The sequence below is a fragment of the Protobothrops mucrosquamatus genome, unplaced genomic scaffold (genome assembly GCF_001527695.2).
Source record: "Protobothrops mucrosquamatus isolate PMUCROS unplaced genomic scaffold, P.Mucros_1.0 scaffold1127, whole genome shotgun sequence".
NCBI classification, from domain to species: Eukaryota; Metazoa; Chordata; class Lepidosauria; order Squamata; family Viperidae; genus Protobothrops; species Protobothrops mucrosquamatus.
The window spans coordinates 94,108-103,077 of NW_015387345.1; the positions used below are offsets into that span (position 1 = coordinate 94,108).

An 8,970-nucleotide genomic window follows, 5' to 3' on the forward strand; every position below is an offset into this window, starting at 1 on the left:
CCCCCGTCCCCCTGGCACCCAGGAAAGTTGAGGGACAGTCCATCCCAACGCCTCCTGGGGGCCCAGGATCCACGGCGCAGGCCTTCGCGGGGGTCCTACGGAACTCACCGCCGCCCTCCCTTTCGCTTTCCTAAGCCTTAAGAGAGGCGCGGCCCAAGGCGAAAGCCTGAGTCGAGCACGGTCTCAAACTTTCCAAGAAAGTTTTGCTGGGCTCTCTTGGAAAAATCCTACCGCTTTCCGAGAACATCGCCCGGGCGGCGATTGACAAGGGAGACCCCCCCCCGATGTTTCCCGGCTCACAAACAGACAGGCTTTCCGCTTGGTCCCAGCTCCATATCCCAATCCGTCGTCTCAACCGGGGGGGGGGAGCTTTGCGAGTACATCCCACCAAACTCGGGTAGGGGGGAGCTCGGCTGGGGGGGGAGCTGTGGAGGATTCGCGGGGTGGAAGACGGAGAGGAGGAGATCCCGGCGCGGAGATCCCAACGCGCAGCCCGCTTGCTCCAAGCCGGAGCTGCGCTACCGGGGAGGGGAGGGGACGGGGGGGGGCAACGGAAGGGGACCCGCTCGCCCCTTCTCTTCCTCCTCCGTCTCGCCCCGCAGCCGCTGCTCACAAAGGTCGCGGAGGCGTCGTCGGCCGGCCGCCCCCCCCCCCCGTCCCCGCGGCTCGCCTCTAGCGGCGGGCGCGTAAGGTTTGCAAGCTGCTTTTTTGCTGACTTGGAAATCGCAGGCTGGTAAATGTTCACCCTGGGAAATTAGCGACAAAAACTCAAATCTGTCTCCCGGCTGCTTTGCACTTTCCGAGCTGCAAATCGGGGTGGAGAGGGTGGGGGGGGGAGGAGGAAGGATCGGAGGGAGAGGGAGGAGGGAAAGGAGGCGTGTGTGTGTGTGTGTGCGCGCGCGCGCGTGTCTATGTCAGAAAGACGGGCGGCGGGGTGGGGGGGGGCGAGTGAGAGTCGCGGTAAATAGCCTGAAACCGGCCACGAGACGCAGCCCCATTCCGGCTTTTGGCAAGCGACGCCGCCGCCGCCGCCGCTCTCGCAGCAGCAGCAGCAGCCGCCGCCGCCTTCCGCCTAACAAGAGTGACCTTTTTCCCTCCGCTGTATTATGTCTGGCTGCTTAAGGGATTGCGTGCAGCAATTGATACAGCGCCTGACTTCCTCCAGCTCGGCTCCAAGCAAGCTGCTTTAGGTAAGTTGCTTGCTGCAAGCCCGGACATCGACCGGGAGTGTGTGTGTGTGGTGGGGGGGGGGGGGTAGGAGACGGGTGCAAAGTGTCGTACAGACATCACGCCTGCCTGGGACGAGGCAGGTTCCCACGCCGCGAGCCCGGTCTGGGAAGACACCTGTAGCTCCGCCGCGGGCAAGCAAAACTGACTTTGGCGTATGGGGGGGGGAGACCCATTCCCTTTTTTTAAAAAAAACACGCGCAGCTTCCGCGCGGTCTCTGACCCCCCCTTCCCCCTTTTTTTTTCCTTTTAACCTTCTGCAGGCTTTGTATTGACTCCTTCCTCCCGACCCCCATAAGCAATGCTGCTTTGATTTTTATTTTTTTTTCCTTTTTGCAAGGAGGGTGAAAAAAAAAAACACCCTACAAGGCAGCTTGGGAGGGGGGGGCTTGAATTCACCTTTGCAATCGGATCAGAGGTAAGTTGAAGTCCTCGCCGAGGGGGGGTGCGGAGAAGGGAGAGAGGGAGTCAGGTTTTGTTTAGCTGCCTGCCCTGGCGGCGGCGGCGGCGGGGGGGGGCAGAGTCGCCCTCGTTCTGAGTCACAAATTCCGGGTCGTGCTCTTCCTCCCCCCCCTTTTTTTTTTTTGCACCCCCATCTTTTCTCTCCCTTCCTCTCGCTCGCTCTTGTTTTTCTTTTCTGCGTTGGAACTTTAGGCTTCGGAAGCTGGGAAAGGAAAGGAAGGTCGGTGTGTGTGTGTGTGTGTGTGGGAGCGCGTGCGCGCGCGTGTCTCTGCCTTTTAAATCACGCGTGCCTTTCATTATTTTTTATGATGACGAGGGAATTGCAGGGGGAAAAAAAAGAGAGGGGCCGGCGAGCTCGGGGCTTGCAGGAGGGAAGAGCCGCGCGGATTGGAGGGGCTGGGAAGAGAAGCCGAGCAGGCAAACTTAAAACAATGAAAGCGGAGTCCGCCTCGGCTCGCCCTGCCTCTCCGCCGCTTAAGCCCCGCGGCGTGCGCGCCCGAAACGGGATGGTGAGCAGCCCCGGACTTCCATTTCCTCCTTCTCCGCCTCGGAAAAACCCACCGACTCTTTGTCGTCGTCGCCTTCCCCCCTCCCTCCATCCACCCCTATTTCAGAGCGCTGCATTTATAACCAGGCGTGTATCAATAAGGGGGGGGGATTGTTTTTAACCCTTTATGCGTTCCTTTTTGAAGTGGGGAGGGGAGTTTCACCTCTGCAGTACGAGGGGCTGGGATCGGGTCGGCGTTTGGAGAGAATTTGGGGTGCGGAGGGAAGCTGGTTTGATTGAGAGCTGCGACCCCCCCCCCAAAAAAAACATCAGTTCCGAGAAATCTCTTACGCAGTCCGCGAAGTGCTTGGGACGGCTTAATCAAATCCATAGTAGAGGGGGTTAATATATATAGACTTTATTTTTTTTTAAAAAAAAAAAAATAAGTGGGGGGGGGGGTTGCCAGGGAAAATTCAGCGCGGCGTCAACGAAGCCAGGGGCTTCTGCCCTTCTTCGCCGGGTCCAGTAATCCCCTCTATTTTCCATCGCAGGCTAGCAAGCGGCTCCCGGTTGTGTGGGTTGCGTGTGTCCCTTTCCAACAACTCCTAATCTCCCTTCCCTCCCTTCCCCCGTTTCCCAAAGCGGCCGCCACCACGTTGGGGGGGGGGTTTCCCTCCTTCTGCGCGACTCTCTTCCACTTGACCCAAACTCGGGAGAGGGACGGACGGATCGAGAGTCCGACCCTGGCCGCTTCTTGCTTTCCTTGCACCGTCTCCGGGCGCTCTTTCTGGGACTTCTGAACCCCTTCCATGCCGGGAAAGGAGAAAAGTTTTGGTAAGATTGCCCTGGTCCCCTCTCTCTCTCTCTCTCTCTCTTCCCCCCCCCTTCAAATTTGTTCCACTTTCTCTCTCTTTATTCCTGCCTCTCCCCCCCCCCTTTCCTTCTCAGCCGCGTGTCTGTTTCAGCCTAGACACTTGGGGTGGGGGAAACGGGGGATCGGACGGGCTCCACGATGCCCAAAGACCCCCGAGAGTCTGAAAAAGAAGCCCGGCGTTTGGAATTCTTCCCCAATTGTTTCTTTTCTTTTCTTTTCCCGAGTTGGTACGTCGACCGAAGGCTACTACGGACACCCCTCATTCTTGTACCGCTGCCCCCCCCACCAGACCCCTTTCCCTTCCCAAGGGCGGCAAAATATTAACACCGACGGTAACAAAGCCAGCCCAGAGCCATCCTTCCGCGGCTTTGACGGGGGCGGGGGGGGGGGGAAAGAAATTAGCGCTGCCGGGTTTAGGCTTGAACTACACACACACAGTCACACACCAAAGGAGGGGAGGGGGGGGCGTCTTTTGTTGTTTTAAAAGTGTGTTTTCCCTCCGGGGTGGCTTTTCTTCTCTCTCTCCCCCCCCTTTTTTTTAAAAAAAAAAAGAGAGAGGGGGGGAGCGTCTTGTATTTATTTATTTATTTATTTATTTATTTCCTGTGAACCGCATCAAAATTGAGTTCACTCTTGCAAATCTCTGGTTGGCCTTTGCCAACCGCTAGTACTTTGCTGCCATGGTAACTGTAATTAAACTGATAAGAGTGGGAAAATGTCAGTATCTCTTGGAGTCTTACAGCTGCATTGGAAGGAAAGGGGGGGGGAGAGAGAGAGAGAATAAAATTAGCTTCTTCCACCCGGTTCTCTATGGTCGTCTCTCTTGTTTTGGAGTGGGGGGGGAAAACAGAATTGGTGGTGCATTTATTTAAATAGTGTGGAAAGGGTGTTCTTTAAAAGGTCTCTTCTTGAGATCTTCCTGGGTATTTGGGAAAAAAAATAAATGTTTACATTAAAGAAACTTTGGGTTGCAGGGAAGCTGTTGCGCAAGGAAAGGGGAAACTTTTAGGCTTCCAACATTGTGCAAGGGTGTAAGATGGTGACACTTTCTACCCTTAGAAGTGACCAGATTTTTTTTAAAAAAAACTGACCACATCAGCTGTGAAGTTGTATGCCTTGCCTTTTTGTCTTCTTCTTTACCCTTTCGTCAGTAACTTATTTTTTTTCCTCTCCTTTCCCTTCCCGAGATAGTTCTTCTTTTCTTCTTCTTTAATTGAATTGAGTTAATTGAATCCCACCCAGATTTCTGGCATGCATTAAGGGGAAGTCAACGGGGAGGTGGGGGTTAAACAGGAGGAAAATGCCATTAATAATAATAAATATCATCACAGTCTTCCCCTCTTTTTTTGGCAGAGGGATTAATTAATGCAAAGTAGACATAAAAGTCCCATGTTCAGAAGTGGAAAACGGATGACAATTTACCGGGGCGCAAACAGGCTGGCAGTTACTTTATTTTGAGGGGAGGGGGCTGAATAGCATTGAACATAATGGAGGCAGTGGAGCATTGGGGAACCCACACAAGGCAATCCAATCCAGGCAATTAAAAGCTCACCAGAGTTCTTAAAAATAAAATGGCCTTTCTTTTCTCCTCCCTCACCATGCTGCTCAAACTATTATTTGTCTCTCTCTTCTTAATTATGATTTTCTTTAAACTGTCAAACAGGCACAGGGGGCCCTCTGGAGCCATAGGACATTTTCCACCAACAATTTGCACGCCAATCTTGATGACTCCTGAGGTGGTTGGGTTGGGGGGGGGAGGGAAATTTAAGAAGCTGTCTGTTGAGCAAAATGGCTTTTCCTCAGAATAGGCCTCTTTTCTCTCCTCCCGCCCCCAAGCTCCTTTGCTCTCCCTCCCTGAATAATTATCTGTAGTGAAGGGAACTCGGCAATTACTTTTTGTGTTTGCCAAGCATTGCTTCAACAACTTGATCGTGGGGGGGGAGGGGAGATTTCAGTTTTGAAAAAGGTCTTTATTTTTTTTCTGGCTGCAATCTTCAGTCTTGCAACTGAGGTGGGGGCGAGTCCCGCAACAATTAAGTGGCCTTGCTTCTAACTCTTATGTCTTTGGGGTTTGCTACATGAACAAGCTTTGTAATCTAGTCCTGTATCTGCTTGGCCTGAAGTTAGCCACGCTGGGGCCAGAGGGATAAGCTTCCATTTAATTGCAGCATTTTGCTTTTCCTTGATGAGCTGTTTAAACGTAAAAGGGAATTTCTGAAGGCTCGGCTGGTGTGCCAGTGCTGTTTGCTGCAAAGGATGTCTTTATCGCCGAATGAAATGAATAATTTTTCCTTGGCTATGCCAAATCATATTATTTGAAAAGTGAAGGAAATAGCTATATACAGAGTGCAGATGATCATTTGTTTAGGACGTAAGGTCATTGTCCCTGATCCTATATCTCTAAAAATTTTACACACAATATAGACACCCTGAGCTCTAGCTAAAATTATAGCTCCTACTTAGTTAAATATCTGCTTAAATCAACCATTCCAGTTACAGAGTTTGAAAGATCCTAGTATCTAGGTGTCTTAAGGAAGGGAGATGAAGTCAATATGTTTACGCCTCACAGAATCAGCATCTAATCCAAATTTCCATATTTTTGGATGTCCTGAAGCTAACTCCCCATGTTTTCTGTCTTCTGGGATTGTTGCAGTGGAAGCATATCTATAAGATGCCAGGATTGGGAAAGGCTAATATAAAATTACCTTTTAACAGAAAAGTGTTTACTGATATATCGCGCCAAATGTAGATTTGGCTTTAGCTTCGTTGGCTGTCTGGACGTAACCAATTGTGATATCTTCAGTCAACAATTTTAAAAATGGTTGTCTATGTAGATTCTCAATCATCCAGATCAGGGTTGTACCAAAAGTGCTTTTTCCAAAAGGCAACTGGACTTTCGTGTGTGTGTGTGTGTGTGTGTGTGTGTGTGTGTGTTTAACCCTTTGAAAACATTTCGCTTCTCATCCAAGAAGCTTCTTCAGGTCTATTTTCTGTTTAGTTTAAAAATGGTTGAGTATTATTCTGAAACGATTTACCGATTGTACAAAGACTACCAGCTTTTGGTATAGCCAGTATTTGACCTGTTAACATTTCCTACACTGAAATTAAGAGTGCAGGATACAAGGAATGCTCTGTCAGTCCTATTAATCTGCAAAACTCCACCTTAAGCCAAGCAAATCTAAGGCTATTTCTCATTTCAAAACTTGGCCAGCTATTGAGCTGTGACAGGACTGGTGTCAAAGCCACAGTTTTGCTTATAAGGAAAAGGTTCTTTAAGCGGAACCTCTGGGAAGACTTAAAACTTGCTAATTAAGATGGGCTCCTTGAGTTTTTGTTTGTGCTGGTTGACTTGTTTGTACAGAGACAAAATCCTGGAATTTTAAAGCTTTGAAGAGGCAGTTAGGCCATCCTTCCCTGCCCTATCCATAGTATAGGAATTAATACTAAAGCATCTTAAACTAACTATGACTGGCTAGCCTCCGTTTGAACACATCCAGCAAAGAGGCAGTCACCACCTCTGTGGGCAATTGGTTGCACTCTTAAACTAATTCCTGGGCAGTTTGCTCTTCCAACGTCCCTATAGAGTTTAGCATTATTTATGTGCAAAAGAGCATGTAATTGCAGTATATGGGTAGTCCTCTACTTACAGCTGTTCATTTAGCGACTGTTCAAAGTTACAGTGGCACTGAAAAAAATGACTTACAACCAGCCCTGCCCTTACAATCATTGCAGCATCCCCCAATAGTCACCTGATCGAAATTCAGGGGTTTGGCAACCAGCATGTATTTACAATGGCTGCAGAGTCCCAGGATCTTGTAATCACTATTTGCTGCCTTCCCAGCCAGCTTCCTATAAGCAAAGTCAGTGGAGAAAGCCAGGTTTGTTTAATGACTGCATGATTCACTTAACAACTGTAATGATTTGCTTAGCAACCATGGCCAAAAAAAAAAGGTAAAACAAATGAGCATGACACTGAACAACTGCCTTGCTAAGCAGTGGGAATTCTAGTCCCAGTTGTGGTCCTAGACAAGGACTGGTTTTGTGGGTCACAGATCTGAACTCCCAGCTCCTACAGTCCATCACCGCTGGCAGTGTTGGTTCATAAGAAAGCACAAGGTTGCTTATTCCTGGTTACAGGTAGTCCCCAACTTAGAACCGATCGCTTAATGACTAGTCCAGGGATAGGCAACCTTGGCTCTTTTATGACTGGTGGACTTCAACTCCCAGAATTCCTGAGCCAGCATGGCTCAGCTTGGAAACCTCTCCCTTTCCCCTCAGCATGGCTGGCTCAGGAATTCTGGGAGTTGAAGTCCACGAGTCATAAAAGAGCCAAGGTTGCCTATCCCTGGACTAGTTGAAGTTAAAACATATCTTCCCAGAGCCATTTATGGTCAATTTTTGAAGCTATGACGGCTATATGTGTACACACACACACACACAGTCACATGATGGCATTTTAGGTGTTTGGCAACTAGCTCATGGCCATTTGTGGTGTCTTGTTACCATGTGACTGAAATTTGTGATTTTTGAGGGGCTTTCTGCATTTACTTCCAGTTTCATTGGGGAAAATGGATTCGCTTAATGAGTGATGTTCGCTTAACGACCGTTGCAAAATCAAGTCTGGTCACATGATACCTCGAATTACAGCTGCAATGATTTACAACCATAATTCCAGACTCAATTATGGTCGTAAATTAAGGACTATCTCTGTATGGTGTAGCGTAGCATAACTTCTCCAACTTGGTACCTTCCAGGCAAGTTGAATTTTAGTTTTTTATTATTTCTAAATAACAAAACGAAAGGAGTTATGGGTTTGGAGAAAGCTGGCGTGGCAGATAAAATTTAAAAGAAGTAAAATGGGAAGCTAGACTTAATCCTTTTTTATTCTTTAATCTACCACTTTTAATAGAAGACAGCCATGCCGTATTGTGGTCCTTGCTTCTCTCCATGATGACCTGATACCCATAATAAAGAATTGATCACTCCAGACTGAATATTTATTGGCTGATTTCCATTTTTCTTCGAACTTTCTCTTGTTTTGGACTCTACACCAACGGCATCACTGGAGGGGGCTCAGGACTCCTCTGTGCAGTGATTTCAAATGAGTACTCCCAAATCTGCCGCATTATTTTGAGAAGTCAATCAGGTGTTGAAAAATTTTTGACTCTGTGTTCCTCGAAGTAGTTCTCATTCCATAACCTGCATTGCCGAACAACAAAGCTGTGGACTTGATAAGTCTGCTACCATCCCTCAGCATGTGAAAATCCCTAGAAATAAAATAAAATATTTTTCTAGGAGCTTGTCATAATAATGGGGGACTTGGTTTGAAGTAGATTTTTAGCTAAGTTCAGATTGAAACGCAGCCTTAATAAGCTTCCATTACTTTGCAAACACCACATACATTTTTCCATCATGTTCTCAATGGGGTCCAAGTTGCCTCTCTAGCTTGATCTAGACTTGTCCGCAACTGTGTGTAGATACTACACGGTGAAGGGATTGATGGATAAGCGTAGGTTGCAGATGGTTGCAGATAGTCCGATATGCGCACTTCCCAAATCTCAGTTATGTGTTGTGTAGAGATGTGCGTCCTGCACGCTGGTTGTCTGATCCGATTTCCTGTTGGGAGGTCGGCAGAAGGCAAGACACATTCACACAACAAAATGGAGCAGCTAGAGAAAAGACTTGTGGACTAAGTGAGGAGATATAAACATAGAGGGGGTCCAGATTATCTGGACCCCCTCCAGTCGGGCTTCAGGCCGGGATACAGCACGGAAACGGCATTGGTCACGTTGGTTAATGATCTCTGGAGGGCCCGGGACAGAGGTTATTCCTCTGTCCTAGTTCTTTTGGACCTCTCAGCGGCTTTTGATACTGTGGACCACAGTATCATGCTGCGGCGTTTGGGTGGGTTGGGAGTGGG

General features: G+C 48.6%; 1 protein-coding gene across 1 annotated transcript in view; it reads left to right on the plus strand.

Annotated features, from left to right (window-relative positions):
* Positions 1–1,174: 1,174 nt before the first annotated feature.
* The window catches only part of LMO3 (LIM domain only 3), a 94,839-nt gene continuing 87,043 nt past the window's right edge, over positions 1,175–8,970 (plus strand). Inside the window, exon 1 of the mRNA XM_015820421.1 lies at positions 1,175–1,190. The gene's annotated coding sequence lies outside the window, so the exon portion shown is untranslated. The remainder of the gene's footprint in view (positions 1,191–8,970) is intronic.